This window comes from Gracilinanus agilis, chromosome 5 (assembly GCF_016433145.1).
Source record: "Gracilinanus agilis isolate LMUSP501 chromosome 5, AgileGrace, whole genome shotgun sequence".
In the NCBI taxonomy this organism is placed as follows: Eukaryota; Metazoa; Chordata; class Mammalia; order Didelphimorphia; family Didelphidae; genus Gracilinanus; species Gracilinanus agilis.
In genome coordinates, this window is record NC_058134.1 from 79,525,227 (window position 1) to 79,544,710 (window position 19,484).

Here is a 19,484-nt window from a genome sequence, read left to right on the forward strand (position 1 = left end):
TTTGGCAGAGAAGTGGAAGAATATTAGGACATAATAGTGTTTACATTGTCAGATACATTCTATTTACTGGATGCTTTTACTGTTTTTCTTTGTTAAAAGACAGAATTCAGTTAGCATCAGGGGGGAGAGAAAGGATATTTAGAGATATGATTTTTGATATAAAAATTTCTTTTAAAAGAAAATGTTTTATCTACCTATTTTCAAAACAAATAAGAGATAACTATAAATTTGATAATATAAACAGCTTCTAAACTTACTACATTATTTATAACACTTCACACATATAAATCAATTTATATTCCATTTAATACTTATGAATTGGCTAACTGCCCTATTCCTATCCTTCACTGTAAATTTTCTAATTTCAAGGTGGTAAAAATCTCCTGAAAAGTTAAATTATTTGCTTTAGGAACAAGATCCAACTAATCTGTTGTCTAAAATCAGTAAATCCAATGGAGAACAAAAAAAAAAAGAAAAAAAGAGGTGATCTCTAAGAAAAACTCAAGTCTTTCCTTAAAGGGGATAATATGTACCTGTCTATTTTTCACTCTGTTGAACACTATCTACACCGAAAAGCATACTTTTGCCATATCGTCACAGCAGGGCCAGAAACCTTGAAATTGCTCTCTGAAAAGATCCAGAAATACTAAAGATACAGGAATGGCAGGCAGAGTAAACCAATCATGCTGACTCTGTAATTCAGCCCTTACCTAAGGACAAAAGAAGATTTAAGGTGACACATGAGCTAATATCACAAGAGGCAAGGCATCATTTTTAAGGTTACACAATAAGTATTATGTAACTAATTAATTTTTAAATTTTTATTCTGAACTTAACAGACATATAGAATAGACATTTCAATACATAAAGAAGAGAAAAAAGAGAAAACTGCATAAAACTGCTTTTTACAACTTATTTCACCTTTAAAGTATGTAAATATATAGTTATAATATAAAGGAAAGAAGGGAAGAAAAGAAAAGTAGAAAGAGAGAGAGTGGGAGAGGAAGGAAGGAAGGAAGGAAGGAAAGAAAGAAAGAAAAGAAAAGAAGAGAAGAGAAAAGAAAAGAAGAGGAAAGAAAAGAAAAGAAAAGAAGAGATGACAAGAGAAAAGAGAAATCAAGAAAGGAGAAAGGGTATGAAGACAGAGATTTGAGAGAGAGCAAGAGAGAGATATTATTACAAATTTAAACAAAGTAAATTCCTATGGTGTATTTCTGAAATTGTATGTTTCATTCTCTCTCTTGAGCCTATCAAATCTCTCAAAAGGCAAGCAGCAATCTTTATCAGTTTTCTGGAATTGTAATTGACTTACATTGATTTATTTTATTTCAATTGTGGATTTTAAAATTAATATTCAATATATCCAAAAAAGAATAATATTTATAGAAATTTATTAATATTTAACTAGAGAGCTAGAGAACACAGAGAAAGTTCCCCACTCCCTTCATGTAGAAGAGAGAGGGAGAGGGAGATAGGCGTTATTCAAAACTTATATGTCATCACACAAAAGACACATGTAAACAGAAAGGAAAAGGAATTGTGGGTGATACAGAAAGAAATCCTGGGCAATGCAGTTCCAGGGGTTCAAGATTTTCCAACTATACACTTTTCAAAGTTGTTTTTCTTAATAATATTGTTATTGTATACATTGTTCTCCTACTTATGATCACTTCACTCTATCTCAGTCCACATGTGCCTTCTCAGATTTCTCTGAAACCTTCCATTTTTTCACTTCCTTATTTTCATATTCCATACATTACTTAACCATTGCCCAAATTAATAGGTTTACCGCTTTAGTTTTCAATGCTTTGCCACTTTTCCAAAAAAGAGATGTCAAAACTATTTTGTACATGTAGGTTCTTTATCTTCTCTGTTTACTTTGAGGTTGTGGTATAGGTAGTGCTACAATTAAGTGAAAAAAAAAAAAAGGACAAGTTTAGTGATTCTTAAAACATACTTCCAAATTGCTTTTCAAAATGGTCAGATCTATTCAGTTCCACTCATAGTACACTACAGGGCCTTTTGTCCCAGAGCTCCTCCACCAATTGTTTTTGTTTCTAATTTTGCCATCTTTGTCTATATGATATGTATAAGGATATGATACAAGTACACAGAATGAAACATCTGATATTCAAATGGAAGTTTCATTCTAGTGGTGGAGAAAATATGTATTTATAAGACATACATACCATGTAAATTAAATTAATTGATACAGATAAAGATAAGAGTTTATAACTATTACTAAGAGAGTAATTTTTTCTGAAATTTGTTGAGTAATTTATAGTGGACCTCATGAAGTCAAGTTCAAATTCTTCCTTAGAAATTTGCTAGCTATTTGAGTTCAAGGAAGTGAGTTTGTCTCATGTTTTCATTTGTTAAGTGGGAATAATAATACATCTACCTCACGAGGTTGTTGTGAAGATAAAGTCAATTGAGAAAACAAATGTAAAGCATTTCGGTAGCTCTTATTTTAATTATTAAGAAATCTTCAAGTTTTTACAACTATCTGAAAATATTAGTCATCTAAACATAGATTTTACCTACAAATGAGCTTTAAGAAAAAAGGAGCTTCACATTTTTGAACATTGTTTTTAAAAACAATTTGCCCATAACACGCTTTATTAAATTCCTATTTTGAAACCTCATTATGTAGGGAGGTTCATCACCATAAGTCTGATTATCAGGTGGAAAATCTTTTAGCTTCAGTAGTAAAATACTATAAAAACTCTTATGACCTGTATGACCTGATATCAGACTCATATCAATAAGATAACACATTTTTTCTTTTTTTAAATTTTATTTAGAATATTTTCCATGGTTACATGATTCGTAATTCTCCCCTCCCCTGCTCTTTCCTCTCCCCTCCCAAAGGCCAAGCAGTTCCACTTCGTTATACATGTACCATTATTCAAAACCTACTTTTATGTTATTCATATTTGCAGTAGAGTAATCCTTTAACATCAAAACTCTCATCACATCCCTAACATACTATGTGATTGAACATATATTTTTCTGATGCATATATGGTTCCACAGTTCTTTCTCTGGATGTGGATAGGATTCTTTCTCACAAGTTCCTCTGAACTGTCCTGGGTCATTGCACTGCTCCTAGTAGAAAAGTCTATTACATTCTGTTGTGCCATAATGTGTCAGTCTCTGTGTACAATGTTCTCCTGGTTCTGCTCCTTTCACTCTGCATCAATTCTTGAGTTCATTCCAGTTCACATGGAATTCCTCCAGTTCATCATTCCTTTCAGAACTATTAATAGTATTCCATCACCAACATATACCACAATTTATTCAGCCATTCCTCAATCAGTGTAAACCCCCTCATTTTCCAAAATTTGCCACCACAAAGAGCTCAGTGATGAATATTTTTGTATAAGTCTTTTTCCTTATTATCTCTTTGGGGTACAAACCCAAAAGTGGTATGACTGGGTAAAAAGGTAGGCATTCTTTTAAAGACATTTGTGCATAGTTCCAAATTGCCCTCTAGAATGGCTGTACAAATTCACAACTCCACCAGCAGTGTATTAGTGTCCCAATTTTGCCACAAAACCTCCAACATTTATCACCTTCCTTTGCTGCCATATTAGGCAGACTGCTAGGGATGAGGTGGTACCTCAGAATTGTTTTAATTTGCATTTCTCTAATTAGGAGGGATTTAGAATACTTTTTTTGTGTGCTTAAGTTTTCATTTCATCATATGAGAACTGCCTATTCATGTCTCTTGACCATTTGTCAATTAGGAAATGGCTTGATTTTTTGTAAATTTGACTTAGTTTCTTATATATTTGGGAAATTAAACCTTTTTCAGAGAGTTTTGTTATAAAAATGTTCTCCTACATTATTGATTTCTTTCTAATTTTAGTTGCTTTCCTTTTGTTTGTACAAAACCTTTTTAATTTGACATAATCAAAGACATTCATTTTATATTTTGCAATGTTATCTCTTACTTGGTTTTAAATTCCTTCCTTTTCCACAGATCTGACAGGTATACTAATCTGTGTTCACCTAATTTATTTACAATTTCACTCTTCATATTTAAGTCATTTTACCCATTGTGAATTTATCTTAGTATGAGTTGTAAGATGCTGATCTAAACCTAACTTTCCCCATACTGTTTTCCAATTTTCCCAGCACTTTCAATCAAATAGTTAGTTCTTGTCCCAAAAGCAAGGGTCTGTGGGTTTATCAAACACTAGCTTACTGAGGCCATTTACCACTAGTGTATTCCATTGATCCACCCTTCTGTCTCTTAGCCAGTACCATATTGTTTTGATGACCACTGCTTTACAGTACAGTTTAAGATCTGGTATTACTAGTCCCCCATCCTTCATATTTTTAAAAATTATTTCCCTTGGAAATCTTGATTTTTTTGTTCTTCCAAATGTACTTTGTTATATTTTTTCTAATTTTATAAAAAAGATTTTTGATAATTTGATAGGTATGGCACTGAATAAGTAAATTCATTTGAGTAGGATTGTCATTTTTATTATATTAGCTCATCCTACTCATGAGCAATTAATGTTTTTTCCAATTGTTTAGATCTAGTTTTAATTGTATAAAAAGTGTTTTGTATTTGTGTTCATATAATTACTGTGTTTGTCTTGGTAATTTGATTCCAAAATATTTTATATGGTCTAGAGCAGTGATGGGCAAACTATGGCCTGTGGGCCAGATAAAGCCCTGAAATGTTCTATCTGGCTGCAAGACATAATTTCTAATCTGATGAATACAATGAGTAGAATATAATGCAATACCATCGCTGGGTTTGTACCCCAAAGATATCATATATAAACAGACTTGTACAAAAATATTTATAGCTGCGCTCTTTGTGGTGGCAAAAAACTGGAAAGGGAGGGTATGCCCTTCAATTGGGGAATGGCTGATCAAATTGTGGTATATGTTGGTGATGGAATACTATTGTGCTCAAAAGAATAATAAACTGGAGGAATTCCATGTGAACTGGAAAGACCTCCAGGAATTGATGCAGAGCCAGAAGAACATTGTACACAGAGACTGATACACTGTGGTAAAATAGAATGTAATGGACCTCTGTACTAGCAGTAATGCAATGACCTGGGACAATTCTGAGGGATTTATGGAAAAGAATGCTACCCACATTCAGAGGAAGAACTACAGGAGAGGAAACACAGAAGAAAAACAACTGCTTGAACACTTGAGTTGATGAGGACATGATTGGGGATGTAGACTGGAAAGGACCACACCAATGTAACTATCAATAATATGTAAATAAGTCTTGACTGACCACACATGTTAAAACCAGTGGAAATGAGAATTAGTTGTGGGGGAGGAGGAGTTTGAGGGGGTGAAGGGTAAAGTAAAAACAAGAATTATGTAACCATGGAAAATTTTTCTAAAAATAAAAAATTTTATTAAAAAAAAGAATACAATGCAATGAAACTTTGAAAGAGTTGCTTTAGAAACAGACTGACAGATGAGCATTTCCTTTCCTTTGGCCCCATCTTTAAAAAGTTTGCCCATCACTGGTCTAGAGTGTTTTTAAATGGAGTTTCTCTTTCTAACTCCTGCTACTAAGTTTTGTTGGAACTATGTAGAAATGCTGATGATTTATGTGGGCTTATTTTGTACCCTGCAACTTTATTAAAGTTGTTAATTATTTCTACTAACTTTTTCGTTGATTTTCTGGGGTTCTTTAACTATATAAGCATGTTGTCAACAAAGAGTGATAGTTTAGTCTCCTCGTTGCCTACTTAAATCCCTTCTATTTCTTTTTCTTCTCTAATTGCTACTGCTAGCATTTCTAGTACAATATTGAATAAAAGAAGATGATAATGGGCATCCTTGCTTCACTCCTGATCTTATTTGGAAGGATTCTAATTTGTCTCCATGGCAGATGATACTTGCTGATGGTTTTAAATATATACTATTTATTATTTTGAGGAATTGCCTTTCTATTTCTATACTTTCTAGTGTTTTCAATAGGAATGTGTGTGTTTTGTCAAAGGCTTTTTCTGCATCTATGAGATAATCAAGTGATTTTGGCAAAACGGAGAGCTGCTGCCCTAGTTATTTCTCCATCTTGACTCCACCTGAGATCGCACATTTTTGAAGTATTAATTATTAATAAATTATATAGTATTTGCTAATCTAAAAATAAATAAATACATTCAACTGTACAGTGCCTGGAACATAGGAGATTAATAAGTGCTTGTTATTTTCCTAAAATAAATAAAAATTTCATTTATTCATGTTTTCTTGCAACATTCCCTGTAATAATAGTGGGAAGCATAAGTATTAAATATGAGAAGTTGTGTAATATACTGAAATAAGTGAGTGGGAGACCTGGTAAAAGTCACTAGATTTGATTTTTAAGTTTGGACCAGTGTTGAACCCAATGTTGGTATAACATGGAAAATGGCAGGGTGGAATTCCTGCAAGATACAGGGTCAAGTCTCACCCAGAATTCCTGGGGACACCCCCTGGAGAACTCTGGGTGAGGGGACAGTTTAAAGCAGGTAGACAGTTGATTCCTGGGGGTTGAGGTGAGCAGATCTCTCTGCTTGTTGTTCCCAGTTTTGGGATTGCTTTGGAGGCCATTTGGGGAAAAAGGCATTTTGGTTCTGCTCAGCAGTTTGCCTGTTTAGCTGAACTAGACCTTTCCTGCAATAACATTTTTGTTACCATTTAGCTATATTAGATATTAGAAGTGATAGTTATAGGCTTTGAGGGTAAGCTAGTTAAAAAGTCTGCCACTCCCTCCTGAGGGGGGAGGGGCTGTTTCTACCTAATAGTTCAGGGCTTCCCAGATCTTATCCTAATCCTTGAAAGCCTTCCCTTCTTTCCCCTTCCTCTTTATCAGTAGAACTTCCTTTTTTGAGGTAGCAGTGCCTGGCTATTTATTTTGGGAATACTCACTTCCTCCATAGAGTTTGGTTCCTTTCAGTTCCCTGCCCAACAAGTCAGATCATTGTTCTGTCTCTGATAGCTACAAGACATCAAGCTTTTCCTGTCTTCCCTAGTCAAACCTGTGGGTGAATAAGTTGAGAAAGTGAACATCTTGAGGAGATTAGCCTTGCTCATCCAAGCCAGTGTATCTGATCATCCTCCATTTTCAACTGTTTCCAACTGCTTGGTGGGAGGGGTGAGAGTAAAGAGTACCTACCCATCCCTACTCACTCAAGCCTATGTGTGGGGGAGGAGGGAGTCCTGCAGGTTTCTGGTTTCTGGCCATCTCTTCAGCTTCCCAAATATCTCTGTTAAGATCAGCATAACAGTTTTGGCCAGGCAGCCTAGGATTTTTATTTCAGAATCTGAGTGGGAAGTGATCAATATGACCAGCTTCATCAACAGAGCTGTTGTCACACTGGGGTGCTCTGGGGTGCTAATATATGGGATTTGGCAGGCTTGGGCTACCTTTTGACTGATAACTGTTCCCCAATTTTTCAAACAAATAATAGAAATATATGATACTTACATGTGGCTAACTATATCAGTGGGTGATGCTTTGGCATATATGCCATTGGGGATAGCCATGGCTGCAACTTTTTATGGGGCCCTGATGATATTGAGGAAAGTTCTGGCATTTACCTTTGGAAGAACAGAAATAACAAACCCAGTTTGGGAGCAATTAGTGGGGTACTTGAAGACCCTAATTGAGATAAACAAGCAAATCAGGGAAGGAAAGGATCTAGATGCAAAGACAATCATGCAGCTAGAGATTATTGAGAGTGTAGTCACATAAAAAAAGGGAGGAGGTGATATTACACAACAGGCTACAGATAAGAACACTAAAGAACAAAAGCCTGCAGGGGCTGAAGCAACTCCTGTAATTATCCTTCCCAATACTGATAGGATAGTGGTACAACCTGACTCTGGCATTATACATGTTAATGGCTACAAACCTTTCTCAGGGGGTGATCTAGAGATCTTAAAAAGGAGGTTTCCTCAGTTATACACAAATCCCCAAAGTGTATAAAAGAATATAAATGGGCCAGGAGACTTTACAACCCAACATTTGAGGATGTGGAATTGCTTCTATCATAATTATACACCCCTAGGGAGAAGTCAAAGTTTATATCCGAGACAAGAAGCAACCCCAATCTTGCCTCATGGCCAGAACAACACCAGGACTTAGAACTCTCCTCACATGCAAACATGGCTTATCTTAAATGGTGTAGAGAAGATTTAGCAGAAGCAATGAGGCTCCATGCAAGACAATCAAATGCATGGGGGTCCTTCAAGAAATTAAGACAAGAGGAAGAACACCCAAGCCTTTACCTGGACAGGCTCTTAGAGGCAGGCAAAACTATCCCAGGTTTCAGGCACATGACAGCTGAGGATAATATACAGCATGTCAGAAGGTAGTTTGTAAAAGGCAGTCTGAACCACATCCAGGCTTATTTCAAATTGCATTGCCCACAATGGGAGACCATGCCCACTGAAGAACTAAGAAAGACTGCTACACACGTCCATGAGTCTAGGGATAGTGAACCTAAGCAATCAAAGGCCTCAGAAAAGGATACGGAGATTGCAGAGCTGAGGAGACAACTAAAGGAAGCTCAAAAGGCCAAGGAGATAGAGGAAATTAAGAACATGGCTCTGATGTCCAGCAATCAGAGGAGCCAGAGCAGGCCTAGGCAACCCTCCAGGAATAATAGCAACTCTTCAGGTGCTGATTCTTGTGCTTGAGACTTGGGCAATTGTTCATAACTGTAAGTTTAAATCTCAGATAAATTTTGGGAATAGAAACAATAACAATAATAACAACAACAGGAGAAACACCGACTATAATTCTAGATACAACAGCAATAATAGTAGCAACAACAGGGACAATAACACCAGATACAGTGACAAAGTAAAGACCAGGTGTTGTGACCATTACTGTGCTAAATTCAGTAATTCCCCTAGTTTGTCAAAAATGGAGGAATATGTGTCCCAAGGAGTGAGACCTCGTACCAACTTATGAATCAAGGAAGCAGCGTTAGTTGTTGCAATGACAGATAAGGGCAGTCACAATGTTGTGGCAGAGGAAAGTGCAAAGGACAAAATGGGTGCAGAAGAAATTATAAATTATGGGTTGGTGGATGTAACACAAAGTTACAAAGAAATGACTGAGGAGAAGTTGCAGATTGAGGAGGATATAATAGAAATAAAGGAGAGAATATATGGGAAGGGAAACAGTGATGTGGGAATAATGAAAGGGAACCAGGCACATCTGCACAAGTTCTTGATTCAAGCTTAAAGGAAATAGCATTCATTAATTCTCACTGTAAGGGGAAAGAAGCATTATTGTGTAGTAATGCTATGGATCATCTACATCAATCTGTATTACAGCAAGGCCAAACAACAAAGGCAATGATTTTAGACAGGTGCTCTAATGGGGATCTCTTAGAAACAGACAGTGTCAGCAAGGGAGATGAGCTCCTGCAGACCATTGAGAAGGAAAGTGCAAAATTCTCAGACACAGGCACAACCTCTTCTCTATCACCAACTACGGAAGCTGGAAGGGAAAGTGGAAAATCTAGTAGCTACAATACTAAAGGAACTTTAAAAGCTGGATCCTGAAGCTAGGGAATTCATACCAAGCCTACCTCAGGGTCAGGTACATAACGATGTAGCACACTTTCAAGCCTGTGATACTCCAGAGAGAGCTGCCTTTGGAGTAAATTCTGAGTTAATGCATTTAAAGGAATTCAATTCCATAAACATCAGTAGCCAAGACAGAAAAAAATGACACCAATAGGAACAGAGAAAGAATCTACAACACTGACTTTGTTTCCTATGCAAAGTAAACCTGCAGTTAAGTTTCCTGTTACTGACATAGAGTCTAGGGGTCAGATACAAGTAGAAGGTATAGACTCACAGGATTGGGATATAGTTATGAACCAAAAACACATTCCCAATTCTGAAGAATTTCCTTTAATGCAGAGAAATACCTCTCCTGAATCTAACTTTGCACAAGTGAAGCAAAGTGAAGAGAAGTCACTCTACCTTACTCATGGTCTGGGAAAACTGAGATACACTTTGACACTGATAGGCCCATGAAAGGTCCAGGGATGCCAATTAAGGCACAGGCAATCCAAAAAGCCACATTTGAAGGAGACTTACCATCATTACACTCACAGAATCCTGAGCCAGCACAGACAGAAGTCCTAGAACAAGACCAATGGGATTTGGGGGATATTGAGATAGAATCACCTTTGGTACCTGTTGATCAGACAGCTAAAGACAGGGAACCCTTGGTTATGGTGACGATAGGAAATCAAATATATCCTGCTCTAATTGGCACTGGAGTAACTCGGTTTGTGTTAACATCAGCATCAGAAAATTGTGCATTAATGGGGTCTGTGAGAGTAAAAGGAGGCACTGGGAAAATGGAGTTGGTGCCCAAGCTAAGGTCTAAGATGCTGAAAATAGGCCCAATGACTTTAGATCATTCCTTTTTGTTGATATTCGGATGCCCATCCAACCTTTTGGGGAGGGATGTACTCTGTAAATTAGGTGCCACTATCCAGTTTGAGAAGTCAGGCCAAATTTTCCTACACTTACCCAAACAGTCACTCAATCACCATCCCTTGCTATTCCTCAGACAAGTGGAGGGTGATGAGGAGGAACAACATATGGGGAGTATCTTTGAAATACCAGAAGATATCCCAGAGGCAATTTGGGCTAAGCATTCAACTGATGTGGGAATTTTAAAATCTGCCACACCTGTAAAGATTGAGGTGAAAGAGGGCACTCCATCTAGGATCCCTCAGTATAAGTTGAGCAAAGAGGCCACAGAGAGTATCAGACCTATTATCCAAAGTCTCCTGGAAAAAGGCATTTTGGTCTATACTATATCCGAGTACAACACACCCATTATGCCCATTAAAAAGCCAAAGAAAGATCCAAATGGCAAAACACAGTGGTGTTTTGTGCAGGATCTGAGAGCAGTAAACAACTTTGTTAAGAAGGGACATGTAGTGGTACCTAGCCCAGCAAATATCATTGCTGAAATTCCAAGCAATGCAGACTGGTTCACAGTTGTCGACCTGTGTTGTGCATATTTTACTGTACCCCTGCATGAGTCCAGTCAGAAGATTTTTGCATTTTCCTGGGAGGGTAAACAAATCTGCTGGACCCGAATTCCATAAGGATTCTCAGAAAGTACAAATATCTTTTGCTAGATCCTGCAAAGACACCTTGAATCAATCATATTCACTGAGAGTAAATTAGTGCATTATGTTGATGACCTTTTGATAATGTCACCAAATGCTTGAATATGTCAAAGGGACAGCAAATATCTATTACAAGAGCTATGCAAAAGGGGACAGAAGGTCTCCATGGCCAAGCTACAGTGGGTTTTGCCAAAAGTAGAGTACCTCAGCTTCATGTTGGAGAAGGGTATAAGATGGATTTCCCAAAAAAAGAGTTGCACATATACAGAAACTCTGCATGCCTAGGACCAAGAAGCAGCTCCATGGGTTACTGTAGGCAGTGGATACCTGGCTATGATCTGATTTCAAAACCTCTGACAGACGTGACTAGGAACACTGTCTCAGAACCTTTAAAACTGACATGGGAGCATAAGCATGCTATAGAAAAAATGAAAACAGCTGTGTTATCAAGCCCTACACTTACCCAAACAGTCACTCAAGTGAGTAGGAGACCTGGTAAAAGTCACAAATTTGAGTTTTAAGTTTGGACCAGTGTTGAACCCAATGTTGGTCAACCACAGTCTGAAGCCCAGGTATAGGCCTCACTTCCTGTGGGATGGTGACAGCACAAACTGACTGCTCTCTCACAATGTTATAAACAAAGAAGTTGGTTTATTTTACAAAACACAGGATGGGTAAATAGACCAGGAAGTGGAGTCCCTAAATTTAGTAAATGCTGCAAGATGGCATTCCTTATGTAAATTAAGATGGCTGCCTCTATTTCTAATGATGGGAAATAGCACCCATAGCACAGGCCCTCGCCTTTCCCAGCCTCCCCCTCACTTATCTCAGTAATGTTGGTCAATTAGAAATCCACAACACCCCAGAACAGTAGATTGGATGATGGTTGCTGGCAATGACCTCCAGAGATGCCTCCCCCAAGGCATTCTGCTGCTCCCTGCTCTGCCAACTGGAAGTGAGGTCAGAGGTCCCCCAACAGCCCAGAAATCCCAGAACTAAACATACTGTGCCAGAGTTCTGTTGTTTTAGCCTATAGACCTTTGGCATAGAGTGTCTATGCTACCCTACAGCAAATGTTTCATCCTCGGCATGTGGCCCCATACTTCTCTGTATGAGGCTGCATGCCGCTGTGTGTCATCAAAAATGGCTACACGTGTCATAGGTTCACTATCAGGGGGATAGGTAGTTCGGGTCATTGCATTTCAGACACAAAAGATGATCTGGATGGGAACCTGGGTCACAGATTTCAAGATTGCAGAAGGTCTTTTGATATCAGGAACCTCCAAAGAAGTGTAAAGAACTTCAACTACTTCCTGTAACCTAATACAAAATGGCCCCAGGAAGTAAGCCTCTGCTCTCCTCAGTGTCCAGGAATCAACAGAATCCCAGTGTTCCTTCTTAAGCATTCCTCCCATTCGAGAATGGGAACCCATACGGTTCCATGCGTGTTCCAAGCTACCTGCAAAGTCCTAGCTCCCCAGACCCTTTGCAAAGCTCTTATTCCCTCTATTCTAATAATACGTGGTGATAAAGTAATCCCACCAGAATATACCTTCTTTAGCATGGAAGTTAAATCCAACATGGGAGACCATACAACCCTAGTGAGCCCCCTAACACTTCTAATTTATTGCACTTGAACTCTTTGTCTGGTTTTTCCATGAGTCACTAAATCATGTTAGTGATGGGCATGGGAAGGGGGAGGACCATAACTACAATGGTTCACTGTTCTCCAGAAATTGTCAAGCTAATATGCTTCCTTAAAGCAAGTTTCTATGAAAAAAAAAGATCTCATATCCCACATATATAAGGAAATAAACCAAATTCATGAGAACCACTGCCATTTGCTAACAGATTAAATGGTCAAAGGATATGAGGTTACTTTTCAAAAGAAGAAGTACAACTCTCATCAAGCATATAAAATATGTTTTAAGTCATTAATAATTGGGAAAATGCAAATTAAAATAACAGTGATGTTCTGCTGCATACCCATCTGATTGGCAAAGATGACAAAAAAGGAAAATGACAAATATTAGAGAGGCTGAGGGAAAAGAGGTATGCTAATTCATTGTTAATGGAGCTGTAAACTGGTCCAGCTGTTCTGGAAAGCAGTTTGGAGCTGTGCCCCAAAAATGTCACTAAACTCTACATACTTTTTGACTCAGCTATACCATAAATAGTCCTATTCCTTAAAGAGATGAAGGAAAAAAAAAGAAGAGGAAGGGAGGAGAAGAAGGAGGAGGAAGAGGAGGAGGAGAAGAGCTGCAGCAACTATTTTAATAGTAACCAAAAAACTGGAAAATAAGGGTGTCAGTCAAAATAAGGGAAAGTACTAAAGAAATATCAGCACATGAATATAATAGAATATTATTGTACTATAACATATGTCAAAATAGATGGTTTCAGAGGAAACTGGAAAGACCTTTATGAAATGATACAGAGTGAAGTGAGCAGAATTAGAACAACATATAATACAAGAATATAAAGAAAAATAATTTTGAAAGAATTCAGCATTCGGTTCAATTAATGACAAACCACAATTCTACAGGACCAATGATGAAGCTTACCACCAATCTCTTACTAAAGTGGTGAAAGGCTTAAAATTCAGAATTAGAGATGTGCTTTTTTATCATGGCTAATGTAGAAATTTGTTTGATTATGCATATTTTATGGGTGTGTGGATAGTGTTTGTGTTTCCTTTTTCAATTGTTCAGTGGGTGGGCAGGAGAGAAAACAAGTATGTTTTCCTCAGGGAAAAAATAAAATGAAATTAAGTGTACAGAAAGCACATATTATTCTATTTGCATTTGGGAAAATGGGGGTAGAAGTGCTTTCCCATGAATCAATGGTAGAGACAAGACTAAAAGCCCATTTTTCTAATCCTTAGTCAAAACCACAGTCAAATGTATTTAACTGGTTTCAGAACCAGAACCTAGATCCCAGACTGTGCTTATCCATTTCTGCCCTTGGAGATCTCTTTTATCATCTGCCTTGCCACCTGTTCTCCTTCTTTCTCATCCCATGCAACTAACTTTCCACTTCTTACTTTACGAACATAAATCATATCAATCCTACCATTTATTTCTCCCCAAAGGCATCAATTTATTCCCCTTTAACTCTATTAACTATATGTGTGATGCTTTCTTGGCCACTAGTTCCTTATTTCTGTTATCTCCTTATTACTAGAATGTAAGCTTCTGGAAGGCAGGGATTGTCTTGTGTCTACATTTGTATCACCAGTGCATAACATGGTGCTTGTCACATAGTAAGAATTTAATAAATGCTTTTAATTCACATATCCATTTTAGTCCACTCTTCTTTAACTAGTCTATGCTATACCATTTGAATGGTAATAAATGTTTAACATTCCTAACCACTTTATACATTTCCTTCCGAAATGAAAAGTGAGAAAGCATTCATTGGCATTCCTTCCCTTGTCCTCTTTGCATTCTTTACCAATGCAGATGAGCAAGTTCATAAAAATGCATCACAGACCCATTTAAACTGTGTGATTAACTGCTAATATGAGATATTAACTTGTAGGATTTTATGGAGATCATCACATATAATTATATTTGATGGTATATGATAATTACCTGTTTGGTTGCATTTTAAAATGTGATGGCTTGAGAGCATTCATCATTCCATATATGGCTCACTCAAAATCTTATATAAAATTGCTACTCCCTTTTATTTATTTATTTTTAAAGAACCAAAAGTATTTTTCCTCTTAAGTTCAAAGAAAATGAATTAATGTTAGACAACCACTAATATTAATTTTGAAATTAGTAGATTAACTGAGGATACCTATTTCTGAAATGGATTAGTCTAATAAAGATTTTAGATAGTGCAATCATATATATATATATGTACACATAGACAAAATGATAAAACTTCTATTTTAATTATAAGTAATAAAAAAGAGGACATATGCCATGAAGCATGTGAGGTCCCCATCTCTTAACAGTTTCTCCCTCTGCTACTAGATAAAAATGGAGCCTATGTAACATGCTCTCAGATACAAAGTTATGAGAGTAGTCTGAGGTCAACCATCATTGATGGTTATTGATCCTGGGTAACATGAATATCACAGGGCAGCTCCCAAATCTGTTCGACTCCACACAGATACATATAGAAAAGAAGACACCCAAAATCAAATTCCATTCTCCCATATGAGGCTTTTCTTTTCTGGAAAATTTCCCAACATGTTTCAACACAAGGAAATAAGCATAGTACACAAGGCAAAAGGAGACCTTAACCAATGGCTCCAACAAGAGTTCAGTCCCACTCAGAGGCTGGTGTCTGCTAACTGGATTTGGAATAAAAAGATGTGGGTTGAGTCTGAGTTCTATTATTGCTTATTTACACGGCTTTGCCTTAGTGCATCTCTGGTCTTCAGCTTCTTCATCTATAAAGAGGGGAAGCTGTTCTAATTGACCTCCACTATCCTTCCTCTTTCTATATATGTCTACAATTAACTCTTCTGAATAGCTGAAGAGTGGGCAGATTCCACAACTAGCACAGAAGCCTTCCCTGCTCTGTGTTTTATAGTTTCAACAGCACAGCTCTTTCCGTATGGGGAGCCTAGATTTTATATGTCAGTGCATCAAGTGCAGGGCATCTGTAGCCTCCCATAAACTCCATGTCTATTCCTCAGATAACATGATGAATCAGCCAAGCAATTAATCAATCATTAAGGCTTCCTATTTGTCAAGCACTGTGCTAAGCATGGATTCTCCTTTCCAGCTGAGCAGAGATCAGCAGGCGATATGACATCTTCAACTTGACTTGCTATTAAGCATAGTTTTCAGGTACATAATAAAGAAATGTCATTGCTGTTACTTATGACAATGATATTTGCATAGCACATATTGCAGCATCTAAAATGACCTGGTCTATGTCAACCTCTCCTTCCAAGCATAAAAATTCATGTTTGGGGTCCTATTTAAATCAAGTAAAATCAATGTTCTGTGGTATTCTCCCAAGTGCTACAGCTGAGTGGCTTACAAGGTGCTGATTGACAATTTCTTAGTTCTGAGAAGTCCTTGCATTAGAATGAATGGCACCAAATCATTGTGAAAGTAAACAAGTGAGAGTAACTACAAGGATAGACTCTGAAGTCCAATATCCAGAGGCAATGTCTCAAGCGAAAGTGGGGCCAAAGAAAGCACCACAATCCAAGAAACAGACAAAGGATGATTAGGACAAAGCAAGAAAATTCAATTGTTTTCACTCTGGGTCAGCTATTTAATCTTTCTGTCTCCCAGTTTCCTCATCAGCAAATTTGGGATGATAACAATAGCACCTCCCTGTCAGGATTTCAGCGAGAATAAAATAAGATAGTATTTATGAAGCATTTTGTGAACATTAATGTAGGTATTCATGGTTATTATTCACTTTTGAATTTTATTGGAAATGTGATTTTCATGCTGTTATGAAAACTTTTAGAAGACATTTTCCCCATTCTTTTTAGATATAATTTGCTGTCATAAACAGATGGACCATTTGTAGTTTGTACACATAAAGCTTCACTAAATGGATATGAAATATACTAAGCCTGAGGCAGCTCCTCTGGGAAGAAATGTGTATGCTCACTTTTCTAATTATTAACAAAATGAATCTTTCCTGCTGCCATTTTTAGAATACTAATAAAACCATTCAATTTAGGATGAGCTCCTTCAGAAAGAAATAAGTAGTTGAACAGGATATGGAGAATTTTCTACCCCCAAAACAAGGTCTAGTTTTTGCCCTGATATTTCTCAAACTAAGAAAGAAAAGAATGGGTTTCTTTGTCAGTGTAATTCACATTCAGAAGACTGAGTTTTTAGATTAAATTGCTTCAAAAAATGTGCAAACAACAAGTGATTGGAATAGATTCTACAGGATCTTTGTGAACAATGACTTCATAAAAATCTTGGTTCCCATATGAGGATGTTAGTGAAGAAGAGACAATATGTTAAGGTTATCCAAGAGATAAAATTTAATACTCTGCATCTGTTGAATAAGTATACCCTTAAACAAACATTAATGGAGTTTTCTACAAGCTAGAAATTATGGAGTAGATGGACAGATACCTAAGTGCATGCATATATGTATATACACACGTATTATATATGTATATATATATATTATATAATTATAGGAAAGTGGGTCAAAATATCTCTCTTGTCTTCTAGTTATTAGATAGCTGTACATGAGGGGTCAGAGATAATTTAGGTGTCATAACTAATGATTAAGCAGAGAGCTCCAATGCATTTTCAATCAGGCACAGACCAATTCTTCTCAAGTTTCTGTCACCTAGTCTGAAAAAAGCAAAACAAAATGACAAAGAAATCTCTTTTTCATAGGCCTTTGGCTTAGCAACTATTACAATGCCTCAGAACAAACATATTGCTTCTGGCACAGTCTAAAAGAATCACAAGGTAAAGACTGTACCCAATATGTTATGTTCTCTTCAGCCTTTAGTCTTGCTCTATGACATTGGAAAGCAGTTCGCATTTTAGGGTACCAAATTGAGACACTGTTCCCAGGAGCTATTGTAGAATGTTTTTCAACAGTAAGAACAGAATAATAATTCTGCACTAAATTCAAAATGACATGTGTGTGTCTCAGAATGGGGATGCATTTTAACATGTTTCAGACTAAGCCTCTTCTATAACATTCATCCATTCTTTCCTCTATAGTCTTTGTATTCAAAATTTTCCTTTTAAAACTCATCAAAAACTTCAAAAGGTTATTATGATGATACTAATTTTAGAGCCAGAAGATATAAAATATTGACTGACAAAGATACATCTCTGTAAGAGAAAGTGAACTCATGGAAGACTTAAAATGGTAAAATTCTAATTCCTGATTATGTCATCCTCCTTCATTTATTCATTAATTTATCCTCTATTCAGCAAACATATAATGAGCTCCTAATCTTTGCCCCAAAATATTATCATCAACCAAGACATTATGGGATAGTATAAATTGAAATCCTTGTCTTCTGTGACTTATAGTATTATGGAGAGATGATAGAGAATCACAGAATTTCTAAGTTGTAATGGATCTCAGCCATTTATTTTATCCATTACCTGAACAAGAATTTCCTCTACAACATTTCCAACTTTTCTTAAAGATCCCTAATTGGGGGTAGCTTTTCTACTTGGACAACTTTTATTGTCTTGGAAATTTTTCATCATATTCAAAATGTATCTCATTATAGATCTTACACACAGTGCACTATCTGATGCCCACCTGAATCTTTTCCACGTTAAACATTCTGAGATCCTTAAACTCCTTTCTTTCTGGCAAGAATTCCAAGTTGTTTATCACCACAACTGTGTTCTATGTATTTTTCCTTGCACATCAGTGCCCTATTTAAAAGGTGGAGCTAGGAACTGGTTATGATATTTCAGTTGTGCATAATACAATGGAAATATTACCCCTCCCCATATTCTGGGAAGCCATACATCTTAAGGCAGTCAAGGATTGAATCTTAATTATCATATTAGACAAGTCAATCAGTCAATTAATGAGCATTTCTTAAGCATTTGTTATATTATTAGATATTCAGTGCTATTGATACAAAAAAGGCACAAGTCTAATTCTCAAGGACAACAAAATCTAATGTGAGAGACAACCAACCTATAAGCTATTTACATATGAGAAATATAAAGTATAAATGAAGGTAATCTCAGATGGAAGCACACATAGTAGGAAGAACCAGAAATATCTCTTGGGTGGGGGGAGGGAGTTGAGATTCTTTTTGAAGGAAACCAATAGACTTATAAGGTAAGGGGAAAGAGAAAGAAAAAATTAGAATACTCAATAGCCAATGAGTAAGTATGAAGAGATGCAGTGTAGTGCAGAAAACAGCAAGTAGATGCTCTTAACTGGATCACAGAGTGAATGTAAACAAAGAATGCAGCAAAAAGGGGAAAGGGTTAGGTTATGAAAAATTTTATCTAATAAACTATGGAATCTATATTTGATCCTGAAAATAATAGAGAGTCATTCCAGGTTAATGAGCAGAGGAAGTCATCATGGTGAGATTTATGCTTTGGAAACTAAGTTGAACATGGATTGATTTAGGGAAAGATTATAGACAATGAGACCAATAAGGAAACTTCAGAAATTATAGAGATGTGAATTATTACATATTAGACCAGGTGGCAATTGATTGAAGGTGGAGAAAGGAATATATAAGAAAGATGTTGTGAAGGTAGACACAAGAATAAAATTGAGATGTGGGATGAGTGAGGATGAAGAAATGACACCAAAATTGTGAACCTGGGAGAATGCATCTGATAGTGATAGGGAAGTTGGAAAAAAAATATGTGTTTATGGAAAAGGTGAA